This window comes from Lactuca saligna, chromosome 1 (genome assembly GCF_052625555.1).
Source record: "Lactuca saligna cultivar CGN05327 chromosome 1, ASM5262555v1, whole genome shotgun sequence".
Lineage (NCBI taxonomy): Eukaryota > Viridiplantae > Streptophyta > Magnoliopsida > Asterales > Asteraceae > Lactuca > Lactuca saligna.
Window position 1 is genome coordinate 75832864 of NC_136417.1, and position 14607 is coordinate 75847470.

The window sequence follows — 14607 nt, forward strand, 5'->3', positions numbered from 1 at the left end:
TCTAGCCTCCTAGGGCATGGTTTCCACGTAAAGGTACAAACTTTACATGCATGGAAAGTCTTAAATGCCAAAACCAAGCTAAGGGAGAGGTTTAAACCAAAGTGAAGGGTTAAAGCTTGGTGAATTCAATAACTTCATGACTTTAAGGACTTAAAGGAGTCCAGATCTTAAGTTACAACTTCGGATCATGCCCAATACCCGAAATGATCCACATATATGCTAAAAATGACCTTAAATCCAAGAATAAGGAGATCTAACACTAGAATGATCAAGGTAAGAGCTTGTTACCTTCAAATGGTATCCAAAACGATGTAGATTCTAGATCTACAAGCTCTTTCCCATTCCAGGCTTCTCACTCTTCAAGTTTCCCATCAAAAATCAACAAATGACACCTTTCAAGCTCTCAACATACACAATGGGAGTTCATGACTCGATCTAGGGTTTCCCCTTGTTGTAACGACAATGAGGGAGGCTAGAAATGGCCCATAAGTTCTTTAAATATGGTGAAAACCCTAAAATTTAGTGTTTCCATGCACAACCTCTACTCGTCGAGTCGGGGTCCTCCGACTCGTCGAGTAGAAGTCATAAATCACACGGGCTGACTAGGTTCGACACGATTACTTGGGGCCTCTAACTCATCGAGTTCCTTCAATAAAATGAATATAAAGCTTTTTAAAAATATACATGGGAGTCGGGGTGTTACAATTCTCCCCCACTTGAACTAGACTTTGTCCTCGAAGTCTGTTGCGATAAACAACTCAGGATAATGCTCCCGCATCTCTGCCTACGGCTTCCAAATCCACTTGGATCCCCTCTGGTGATGCCATTGTACCTTTACCAAAGGTACTTCCTTGATCCGTAGAACCTTCACCATCCTATCAAGAATGGCTACTGCCACTCCATGTAATTCAGGCGCTCGTCGACTTGTATATCGCTTAATGATACCACTTCCTCCTCATCTAATATATACTTTCACAACTATGACACATGGAAAGTGTTGTGGACCTGACTAAGCTCCTCCGAGAGATCCAGTCTATATGCCACCTCACAACCCCTGGCAATGATTCTAAATGGCCTAATCTATTGGGGACCCAATTTCCCCCTATTCCTCAAGCGAATCACACCCTTCCAGGGTGAAACCTTCAGTAATACTATGTCTCCCACCTAGAAATCCAGCTCAGATCAGCGCCTGTCGGCGTAACTCTTTTGCCAACTCTGAGCGGTTTGCAGCCGCTGTCTGATTTGTTGAATCCTCTTGGTAGTCTGCAGAACTACCTATATCCGCCCCATCACCTTGTGACCGATCTCACCCCACCAGGCTGGGGTGCGGCATCTCTGTCCATAAAACAACTCATATGGTGGGGAAACAATACTGGATTGAAAGTTGTTGTTATAGGAGAACTCTGCAAGGGGTAGGTAGGAGACCCAACTCCCACCGAAGTTAATAACGCAGGCTCTCAACATACCCTCGAGAGTATGTATGGTTCGCTCACTCTAACCATCCATATGCGGGTTATAAGTGGTACAGAAGTGAACCCGCATGCCCAGTTCCTCGTAGAACTTTTGCCATAAGCGGGAGGTGAATCGAACATCGCAGTCTGAGACAATAGAGACCGGCACCCCATGGCAAGCAACGATCTCGTGGATATATAAGTCGGCCAATTTTTCGGTGGATGAACTCTCCCGTATCGTTATAATTTGGGCACTCTTGGTCAATCGATCCACGATGACCCATATAGCATCATATCCCTTCGTCGTACTCAACAGCTGCGTGATAAAATCCATCGTGATCTGCTCCCATTTCCACATGGGAATCTCTAGAGGCTTTAGCTGACCGTGCGGCCTCTAATGCTCATCCTTGACCATCTGGTAGGTCAAGCACCTCTCCACATACCATGCAATCTCCCTCTTCATGCATGGCCACCAATAACTCAATCGCAAATCCTGGTACATCTTGGTGGCCCCCAGGTGAATAGAGAAGTGAGACTTATGAGCCTCCTACAAAAAAATCTGTCTGACCCCACCAAACATCGGAACCCAAACCCAAACGCAAAGCTTCAATAATCCTTGGGTATGTTGCGCAAACCGGGTGTTCTCACCCCTAATCCTCTCAAGCTTCCAATTCTCTTGTCGCATAACTAAGCCTAAGCTTCCCTGATCAAGCTCACAAGTGGAGAATCCACTGATATCCTCATACATGTCTTCGAAGTAGAAGATCCAGCTGACTTGTGGCTTAAAGCCTCCGCAACCACGTTCACTTTACCCGAATAGTGAAGGATCACGCAGTCATAATCCTTGACCATGTCAAGCCACCTGCGTTATCTCATGTTCAGTTCGGCTGATCCATGATATGTCTCAGACTCTTGTGGCTCCTGTATATGGTATCGGAACCCATAGAGGTAATATCTCCAAATCTTGAGAGCGAATACTACAACTCCCAATTCCAGATCATGAGTATGGTATCTCTTCTCGTGCGGCTTCAACTGTCACGACACGTAGGTTATCAACTGGTGCCTCATAAAGTCGCTATCTGAGGGTCTCAAATTCCCTTTGTTGCTCAGTGCCCCACCAGAAATCCACCCCCTTCCTCATCAGACGAGTGAGGGGTACTGTAATTTTGGAGAAATCTTGTATGAATCTCTGGTAGTACCCTGCCAATCCCAAGAAGCTCTGATATCCGATGGAGATTTCAGAACCTCTCACTGCATAACCGCCTCGATTTTGGCCAGATCGACCAAAATCCCCTCCAACTTAACAAAATGTCCAAGGAACTGAACCTACCGTAGCCAAAACTCCTATTTCGAGAACATGGCATAAAGTCGTTCTCGCCTCAAAACTTCCAATAGCTCCCAAAGATGCTTCTCATGATACTCTCAGGTCTTGTAGTACACCAAGATATCATATATGAACACGATGACCGAGCGCTCGAGCATCAGTTTGTAGGCCCGATTCATCAGGTCCATAAATATTGTCGGCGCGTTGCTGAGCCCAAACAGCATCACGACAAACTCGTAAAGTCCATAACGAGTCCGTAACGTGGTCTTCTCCATGTCCTCCTCTCTAACCCTGACCTGATGCTACCCGGACTTCAGGTCTATCATGGAGAACCAAGATGCTCCCTGAAACGGATCGAAAATATCATCTATCCTCGGGAGTGGATAGCGGTTCTTCACCATCAACTTGTTCAACTCCCGGTAGTCAATGCACATCCAGTGTGACCCGTCCTTCTTCCTGACGAAGAGAATCGGTGCTCCCCATGGAAAACTGCTCGGACGAATGAGTTGCTTACCCAACAGTTCCTACAACTGTAATGATAGCTCCTGCATCTTTGGTGGTGCTAATCAGTACAACACCTTGGTGATAGAGGCCGCACCTAGCACTAGGTTGATCCTAAACTCGACTTGCCTCTCCGTAGGCACTCCGGGTAACTCCTCCGGAAACACGTCAACGAACTCCCAGACTACTGGAACCTTTGAAACCAAAGTTTGATCCCTAACCCGTATATCCACCACATACGCTAGATAATCCGCACACCCGTGCTGAATATACTGTCGAGCCCTGGAGGCTGAGCAGAACCCTGAACCGAACTTGGTTCCCTCGCTGTAGACAACCAGTTCTCCCCTACTTAGGGTTCGAACTACCACTCGCTGGCCCTCGAAGACGATCATGGCACCGAAGCGACTAAGGCAGTCCATGTCCACGATCACACACACATCCCCCATGGGAATCGGAATCAAGTTTATCAGTAAAGATACCCCGAAGATCTCCAACACACAACCCTGATAGACTGATGAAGCGGAAATACCGTGTTTGTTGGCGATAGAGAGTCGCAACGGACACTCTATCTCTCATACCAGAAAACCGAACTCCCTACTAAATGTCTGAGAGACAAACGGCCGACTCGCCCCCGAGTCGAGTAATACCAAAGCAGGTAAGAAGTTCACTAAGAATGTACCTAACATGGTACAAGACATATAAGCATAAAACAAATATAATTTGTAAGAAAATGGATAAAAACATACCAGCAATAACGTCTGGTGCTGCCCTGGCCTCCTCGGCTATAAGCTGGATGGCGTGTCCCTGAGCCCTCGGGGGTGCTGCTCTACCTTGACTCTCGTCAGTAATCCTTAATGTAGCCGGTGTTGGAGCCTGCGCCGACCTAGCAGCAACTTGTGGACAGTTGGTCTTCACATGACCAACCTGATGGCAGTGGTAGCAAATCATCATATCCTGAACTGAGGTTGGATGGCGACAATCCCTCGCAAAATTCCCCTCCTTGCTGCATTTGTGACACACACTACTGGATCTACAAACCCCGAGTGACCCTTCCTGCACTTTCCACAAGTGCAGCCTTGCTGGCCTCCCGACCTAGAATCAGCGATCTTATACCGCTTTGGTGCCAACTATGACTATGTCGGGGCCTACCTCTGCTCTCTCAGTTGTAACTCAATCTCAAGCTCCCGCCGCCTAGTGGCCCCCTGTAACTCTAGCAAAGTATCACATCGTTGGGTGGCAACAAACTAAAGAATGTCAGTCTTGAGCATGCTCAGATAATGTGTCATTTAAGCATGCTCTGAAGTGAACTTTAGGCAGAATATCACCCTCTTCATGAACATACGAGTGATCTCTGTCACCGTCTCAGCATCTTGTCTCAACTTCAAGAACTCTTGAGCTAACCGCTCACTCTCGACCCGCGGAATGTAGCGAGCGCGAAACATATCCCTGAACTGCTCCCCAGTAACCACAACTCTATAATCATCAATATGCAATACAATCGTCAACCTCCACCGGTCCTTTTCCCCATAACTCAGCAGGTTCAGGGCACATCTGACCTTTTGGTCAGCAGGACATGAGCATGTGAAGAAACACCACTCCATGTCAGACAGCCACTTTATGGCTCTGATTGGATCTCGAGTCCCATCACATGTCGGGGGCTTCGTGTTATCGAAGTCTCGGTATTGAAAAGCTCGACTGGCTCCTCCCCCTGTCGTCGTTACAGCTATTGTAGTTGTTGCGGCAGCCGTCTCAACAATGGTTGCATAGCACTCATCAAAATACTCAACCATGGCAGTCTTGATAGACCCAAACATCTACGAAAACTGTGCCCAGAATAGTGCAGCAACCTCCTCCTACAGGATCTCCCGAATCCTAGCATCCATCTCATCCAGTCTCATCTGACGGACAGTGTCAGGCACTTTAGGTCCCTCCTGACCGCTCCTTACTGATCCTGACTCGGATCTAGTCACAAATCTCTGCGTAACCACCACGCCGAAAATATACAAAGAAGATATCAGACATTCCATATAATAATCCGGGAACCAACTCCCAATAAATCCCTAGGGGTTGTGACCTCCTTGATATGCATATGGTTCCTATGCTTTCAGTAGTATAGGCCTATACTACCTTCCACACTTACCCATATTTTTATCAAGTATCATCACAACGCTCTAACAGTATACATATGCATGGTGACCGCTCAATCCTCACTCCGGCTGATTGTACGCTTACTCAATCCTCACTCCGGCTAATTGTACACTTGCATCCTCCTTTAGTACGGGCCCATACGAGTGTTTCCTCCAATTCCCCATACCAAGGCTCTGATACTAACTTGTAAAATCCAAAAAATTCAAACAAACTTAAAACTTTTAAAATCTTTCAAAACCAATAATTATTACAATTTTTTTTTCAAAATGTTTTCATGTCAGAGTATCCTAGAATCAAGTCATAAAAATGTTAGGAGGTGCACGATCACGTCTTCGACTTCCCACGATCATCAGAAGTACCCGAAACAAAATCAAAAATTGTAAGCCCAAAGCTTAGTGAGTTTCCCCAAAATACCAACGCCATACGATCATTATCATATCATATAAAAAAACTGAAGGGTTTTGAGCATTCTAACACTCCTAAGGTGTGCATGCAACCCTAAATACCTTGGATCTATGTTTTCTCTATTATACATGCAAATATCAGTTTTCCAAGGTATTGTTCTAACTAGTAGAATATGAAGTACATATAATATAAATTCTAGTAGAATTACATACCTCTTTGTTGTAGCTTGATTCCATGGAGCTTAAGAGCCTAGTGCCTCAAATGTGACACCTTAAATGGTTCACACAACATCACCAACATCTTGGAATAACTTTTGAGAAAAGGTTTCTATGATTAAATCGGCTAGCCCTCATGTGTACACACACTAGTGCCGATTTCTTGAGCCATGGGGTCCTTATATATTGTGGCTATTAGGGTTACACCATCTAACTCATTTCTTTCCATATTCTTCATGCTCCATGGGTTAGAACCTCCATGGAGTATCCATGGGTTACTCCATGGGTTTAGCCAAACATGAAGAACTTTGGATCATAAGCCCACATATATAAGAATGAATGATTTAGACAATCAATCCCCATGTATTTAATTAGTCTTCTTTTGATCACAAAGTTAATTCCAAATTAATTCTTGATCAATACTAATTACATAATATGATTTCATATTAATATATTAGAACTTATAATATATTAACAAATCATTAATATCCTTTTCTCACAAAAGTCTATCCAAACTGTTCTGATGCCATACAACCCAAATGGACCATGCCAAGTCGGGTCGAATACATACCAATAATAGTTTGGGCTTAGACATCTAATCCAACACAAACAACATGCATAATGAGCCATCAGCCTGAATGGACCGCCTCGCAGGGCCATCAGTCTATCTGGACCGCTCTTCGATCCATCAGCACGTCTGGACAGCCTCTTAGGCCCTTCAGCCTATCCGGACCGCTTGTCGGGCCTTTGGCCTGACTAGTACATCGTAACCGGGTCTGCAGTCTATCAGGTCTGCCCTGGGTATGTTGGCCTAGAGAACAAAGCGTGACCGCCTCAACCTAACCCCTAATCAAACAATCATGTGCACCAAAGTATCATACGCTAGCATGTATAATTGTAAAATCGATCGAACAGATCACTTATCATAACAACATCCTATAACCAGGATACTAACCTAACCGGTCACTAACATAGCATCATCCTATAAACCACGATATCGACCTACCAGGTCGCTAAGCATATCACCATCCTAACTACCAGGATGCAAATCAATAAGCATATCATGCAATAAACCTAGATACAAATCCGAAAAGGGCCGACATTTGTGCCTTCAACCGTGTTAGTATAGTGAGGACAACTCACCTCACATGTAGCTTGGGATAATAAGTGTCAAACTCCCTAAATGCAGCTCCAAACTCAATCACCTACATCCACCAATGATCCACTTCCATAAATTCCCAAATTACTAAAATAGCCCTAGAAGTCAAAATGGTCAACCATTGCTCAAATTTAAAGTCAGCGGTCAAGGTCAATAGTCCATGTTGACCGAACTCGTCGAGGGTATCCCACTGACTCGTCGAGTCCTTCCAGAACTCAAAAAATCGTGAAAACCCTAGTTGACTCGCCGAGTTCCCAGAAAACTCGTCAAGTCCATGCGGTGTCCAAATGTCAGGAAAACCCTAAATGACTCGTCGAGTCATCTCACTGACTCATCGAGTCCATGTAGAAGAGTTGACCATGCAACTCGTCGAGTACCTTCAGTCCATTTCTCATTCAGACATTTTTAAGCTACCCCAAAGCTCCAAATTGCAGACCTAACCTCCTAGGGCATGATTTCCACGTAAAGTTGCAAACTTTACATGCATGCAAGGTCTCAAATGCCAGAACACAACTAAGGGAGAGGTTTAAACCAAAGAGAATAGTTAAAGCTTGGTAAATTCAATCTATAAGGACTTAGAGGAGTCCAGATCGGAAGTTACAACCCCAGATCATTCCCAATACCCAAAATGATATACATATATGCTAAAAATGGCCTTAAACCAAAGAATAAGGAGATCTAACACTAGAATGATCAAGGTAACTTCTTGTTACCTTCAAATGGTAGCCAAAACGATGTAGATGCTGGATCTACAAGATCCTTTCCATTCAAAGCTTCTCACTCTTCAAGTTTCCCTTCCAAAATCAACAATCAAGTGTTCAACACACACAATGGGTGTTTTGGACTCGATATAGGGTTTCCTCTGGCTGTAATGACGATGAGGGAGGCTAGAAACAACCCAAAAGTTCTTTAAATAGGGTGCAAACCCTAAAATTTAGGGTTTCCATGCACAGCCTCTACTCGTCGAGTCGGGTTCCTCCGACTCGTCGAGTAGAAATCATAAATCACGCAAGTTGACTAGGTTCGACACGACGAGTTAGGGCCTCCAACTCGTCGAGTTCCTTCTATAAAAGGAATATAAAGCTTTTTAAAAATATACTTGGGAGTCGGGGTGTTACATTTATTATTATTATTATTATTATTATTATTATTATTATTATTATTATTATTATTATTATTATTATTATTATTATATGGGCTTGACCTCTAACTTTTTTTAACTCGTTATATCTCTATGAAATGATTATGTTATGGTATTTTAATTATAGAGTCCATCTTATACCATTTGATGTGTTATCAGATGACCACCTAATCCATTATCTACAACTTACAGATGAAAGTAAGTCCAAACCCAGATTGTTGGACCCGAACCCGGAAACTAGAATTCATGGATTATAAGAACTGATAACTGGACCCATGTACGGGAATCCACTCCGATTCGGTTTTGAGTATCGTATCGAAAAAAGTGTGTATGGAACTTGTTGGAACCGGAAATTAAAAATTGGAATCAGATTTGTGTGTTAGACCTAGAAATTGAAATTTGAAGATTGGAACCTACCAAGAACTAAGAACTGTACTTGTTATAGGATTAGATGAATACTCGTTAGGTTAACTAAAATAAATCTTATTTTTAAGTTCTTCATAGCCTTTCATGCTCTAACAATCGTATTCCCAATTCTTATTTTTGTTTTGAAGCCCTTATGATCAGATTAGCTCTTTATATAAAAAAGAAGATGAATTCATCTGGATTAACCGAAATCCCCACAAAGTATCTTAATGCTTTTTAGTCTAGGAAAAATAATAAAACAAGTATATGTTTCACAACTCGATCCACTCAACAACATATCTAAATACCCAAGCTTCATTTTCATCTTCAACAGACCATGAATAAAAGAATAAAATAATAAAATAAAGAAGACATGATTTCCATTATTGTTTTTTTTTTTGAAATGCCCCTACGTCAAGACTCGATGACAGCTGATAATAGAAAACCCAACCTTAATCTCCTTATGACAATATCTGGAATTCCTAGAAACTCCAAGAAATCTAGAAACATAATCCCAATCATAAATCTTCGAAAATACCCTTTAGCCCAAATTTTAAAAATCCATTCCCTTCCTTTAGATGTGACATTCCCATTTTCATGGTCAGAAATGACCTTTTTATTTATGCTTACTTTAAAATAAAGTATTCTTTATATTGCAGAATTTGTCCCATAAAAAGTATTTTCAAAGAAATGTTTTTCATTGATTTATTAAAAACTTAGGATGTGATAATTTATACAAGAAACATAAGCATAAACATAATCATTGTTGGCCTTACAACAACTAATGGCATACATTTCCTCGAATCTCTCATCAGATCCAAACTTCAAATAGTTTCGCCAATTACCCAATCTCGTTATCCTCACTTCCTAATACTTAAATAATGATCTTGAGGGACCTCTCCTAAAGGATCTTTTATCAGCAGCGGTTAACATATATTCTTCCCTAGGCACAACATTATAGTAGTACTTTGGGCATAACACAGGAGTACGATAGTATTTTGGTTAAACATAGAGATACAATAGTACTTTAGTCACAACACAGTAGGTCACAACTTATTATTTCGCACAACTTTTTCTAACTAAGATAGTAGTTTGGATGAGCACAACAGTACGATAGTACTTTGGTCATGGCTTATTGTTTTGCATAACCCTTTACTAACTTATCACAACCTTTTATTTATTTTTCTCACACAGCCCTTCACTACCCAATTATATTTGAAGTATGATAATATATATATATATATATATATATATATATATATATATATATAGTTTAATCAAGTAATACCTTTATTTGCACAAATATATTAAACACTACTCATTTGTAAAAGTGGATGACTATTGATTCTAGTAGCACTTAGCCAAACACCTTGGCTTTTCCTTTAATGTTACATATGTATGATTATCACTAAGTCTTAGTCTTATCTTCTTCGTGTCTAATGATAGTTTAGATTCCTGAATAATCCCAATGTCTAATGATCTATAGATAATAAGGAGAAACCAGGTAAGATCATATCTTAGGTCGGGTCTATTTGGTATACAGAGTATATTGTTTGGAAATCCCACTTTAAACACCTCAATAAATGTAGCCTAGACATCACCCCGTAAGTAGATCAATCAATATTATGACATAAATATTATTTATAGATTTATAATAATTACTATGAATATAAATATAAGTTACACTTGAATTAAGAAAAGTACAACTTAACTTACAGAGGTTAGCAAGAACTGGGAAATTACACTGGAAGAAATCCTACTCGAACATCTCTTTTTGTCGGGCTCCAAGAGCTCCATAGTTTTGCTAAAAATATCCAAGATGCCCTAAAATATTGAACACAAGAAAGAGTAGTACCTCATAGAGAAAGAGATTCGAATTTTTGTGGAATGAATGAAACTTTCAAAGGGTATAGATAGGGTCTGTGGGCACGCACGGCACCCTCGAGCTTTGTTGGTCCTTTCTCTACCTATCATGTGTCGCCAACCAATTCAGCCACGTAGTTTCCTTCTAGAAGGTGCAACATGTTACCATTTCACGGTGCCACGTGTCGCTCGATCCTTAGGCCACATCGCATTATCTTACGGAAGAAGGGGATTTTCGACCGTGCCATGTGGCACCTCCTGGTGGTGCCATGTCACTAGTCCAATTAAATTCTTGCCAATCTTTGGATGACCATAACTTTTGCATACAAGCTCCATTTTGGACATTCTTTATATCCTAGGAATCCTCTCGACGAGCAACTTTCATTAAGGTTTCAACAGCTAATTCTCGCTCTAAATAAAATTCATATTTAGTCCAATTTAGATAGTTTAAGTCTATGCGAAATTCATAACTCCATCATATGAAGTCTATTCTCGAATGTCTTTATATCGAAGGACTTGTATTCACGAGATCTTCAACTCTCGGTTAGATTGCTTTATCTAGCAATCAATGAATTTAAATTTTGATTTTTGTGCTAACACGGTGTTATTTCTAATGTACTAGTTTTTTTTATAATTCCTAGTCTATCGCATCTAAACCACATCTTACATGCAGTGATCCTGATCAAGTATAGTATAGTTTTGATAAGCAACGGTTTCGAACTCAATGGGCACGGTAGTGAATTAATATTAGAATTTTTTTATTATCGGTATACTAAATAAACAAAAGAAATAAAAAGAGGGGGTTTTAATTATTAAATCTAAGTAATCAATAACTAACAAACTAGATAAACTGACTGGAAACCAATCACTTCAAATACTTGGTTCAGATTAGATTACATCTCAAAATCATGGTTAAATTCGTTAATAGTGCAATGGATTTATTAGTTCATTACTGAATTCTAGTGTAACTAGTTATAATGATCAGATTTCCTAGTACTAATAAGTAATGAAGAACTAACACAATAATCATGCAATTAGTGAATACATAATTAATTTAATTTAAATGCAAAATATGGAAGATATGATCTAGTGATTTCTCATCAATGGTCTTAACAATCAGGCGAAGAATAGCATGGATATCTAAACTCTCTAACATAGTCAAAATCACAGATTAATATCACCTAACCCTAGGTTTTGATCAATCTCTAGTCCTAACAATTTAATGATCATAAACTAATTAAGATTCAAGTTAATGTAAATAAATTGGTCCTCTTAACTACATATAACCTAGTAGTAGGCAATAAAAATCATAACTTTAGCATGATACGTGTCACACCCCCAGTCGAGGCGGCGGAAAATGTCAGGTTGTGCGACTAAATTCATGGATCAAAGGTAAAGTGAATATATAGCACAAGTACAACAATACGCAAAACATCATATGTATTCCATCTTGATGTTTGAATATATGGTTCTTATAGATAACAATATAATATATAAATTTCCTTAAACAAGTAGGTGGACATAACAAAAAGTAGTAACTGATGGGTTTTAGCCATAAGAACATTCCTATGTGCGCATGCAAAACCCTAATGCTTAGATCTAGGCTTTCTAATAAACATGCTTTTGAATCCAAGACTTCTAATGGCTAATTAGGTTAAACAACAATATTGAACCAGATCTAGAATCATACCTTTGAATTCCTTGTTGATCTTGTTTGTCTTGGAGCTTCTAGAGTCACAATTGTCACTCCTCTAATGGCTTACAAACACCAATAGCAAGCAAGATGATTTAGGAGAGAGGAGAGGGGAGGAATTCGACCATAGGTTCCTTGCTTAAGGTTGTGTGTTGAATTCCCTCGCCCATAGGGGCTATTTATACTATTAGACTCCTTAAGGGTTTCACCCTAAACCCTAATTGGATAATCTTCTCTTAAGGCTATCCAAATCCATTCCATAGATAACCCTATGGACGATTTGAGCTATCCTAAAGCTCTTAGAATCCGTCCAAGGTATATCCTAATGGATTTACAGTCTAAAGTCTAACTATCAAACAATTGACAGTTTATACCCTCTTATTTAATTAATCTCTTTAAGTCACCAAATTAATACCAATTAATTTATGACTTATATTAATCAAATAGCTAAATATTATTCCTTATAATATTTACTCTCTCTTAATAAATCATCCTTCAAGTTGCTATGGTGAAGGCAACCCAAAAGGACCATGCACAACCGAATATAGTTATAGCCTTAGACACTATTCCAACAGTCTCCCACTTGGATAAGTCTAGTAACTATACAAGTACAATTCGGTTTGCAATCGTAGCTCTCAAAGACGCTGTCAACTCTGATCTAATCAATCTTGTCCTTTAGATAAGGGATCGTACAGTCCTCTGTTAGATATCATGCTGACAATCCTATGGAATGGTTAGTCTAGCATTTAGATTTCTCGATCTCCGATTTATTTGACATAGAACTTAATCGAACACATCAATTCAGTTCTGACCGGGCCCGGCACATAAGTCAAATCAAATCATCGAGTGGCCAAGATATCTCTTCTATCCTCTTAGGATAAAATTTACAGATAAACTTCGACTTATATGCATTTACTTATTCATTAACCAACTATACACACCAATGCGTTTTATAACATCAAGTTACTGATGCATTTTCGCATTATCAATGCACAATCAATTAACAAATAATAAACCATATATCTAGGTTTTAAGACCATATGATATTATCGTCTTGCGATCACCTTTTATATCGTATTCCATAAAGTGATTCCAGCAAGCGCGGGTTTATTCCAATGCTCAAAACTAGTTCATAAGCACTCATGAACGTTGCAGCAACCCTTGCTATGTCTAACACCATTCAGACATTCTACACACCAATTCATGACAATCTTCATTCATATCTACTCCCAACATATGAACGATTGTGGACCATTTGAATAATTCGATTATTTCTAATAAACTCAATTATTCTGGAAGTCAAAACATGCAAAGTGAAACAATAGTTAAACAACTAACATGTGACAGTAACTTTACTCATAAATAAAACTCCTTTATTTAATCATCAAATGTTAATTACATTTATCTATTATACGTTTCGAATACTATCTAATCTATACTAATATCATCCTTCAGCCCAATACTCCTAGCATGCTGCAAATGCTTAACCCTACTCAGTCCCTTCGTAAGCGGATCTGCTGGGTTATCTTCTGATGATATCCTCTTCACTACGAGTTGTCCTTCTTCTACACGATGTCTAATGAAGTGATATTTTCTGTCGATATGCCGAGATCTACCATGATCCCTCGGTTCCTTGGTCAAGGCAACCGCACCTTCGTTATCACAGAAAATCTTCATGGGCTCCTTTATGGCCGGCACAACTCCAATATCACCGATGAAGTTCTTCAGCCATATTGCCTCCTTCGATGCTTCGCTCGCTGTGATGTACTCTGATTTGCACGTTGAATCAGCTACGGTTTCTTGCTTGGAACTTTTCCATGTCACTGCTCCCCCATTTAGGGTAAAGACCCAGACCGACTGCGAACGGTAGTTGTCCCTGTCGGTCTGAAAGTTGGCGTCACTATACCCTCGCACCTTCAAGTCATCACTCCCTCCAAGGACTAAGAACCATTCTTTCGTCCTCCGAAGGTACTTAAGGATGTTCTTCACCGCAATCCAATGTGCTTTGCCAGGGTTCCCTTGATATCTGCTAACCATGCTCAAAGCGAAGGCTACATCAGGGCGAGTACAAGTCATAGCGTACATGATTGAGCCAACTGCGGAAGCGTATGGTACTCGGCTCATTTCTGCTATCTCAGCTTCGGTACTCGGACTTTGAGTCTTACTCAACTTGGCATTTCCTTGTATCGGTAATTCTCCCTTCTTTGAGTTTTCCATACTAAAACGTTTTAGTACCTTCTCTAAGTAAGTATTCTGACTAAGTCCAATTAGTCTCTTACTTCTTTCTCTTACTATCCTTATT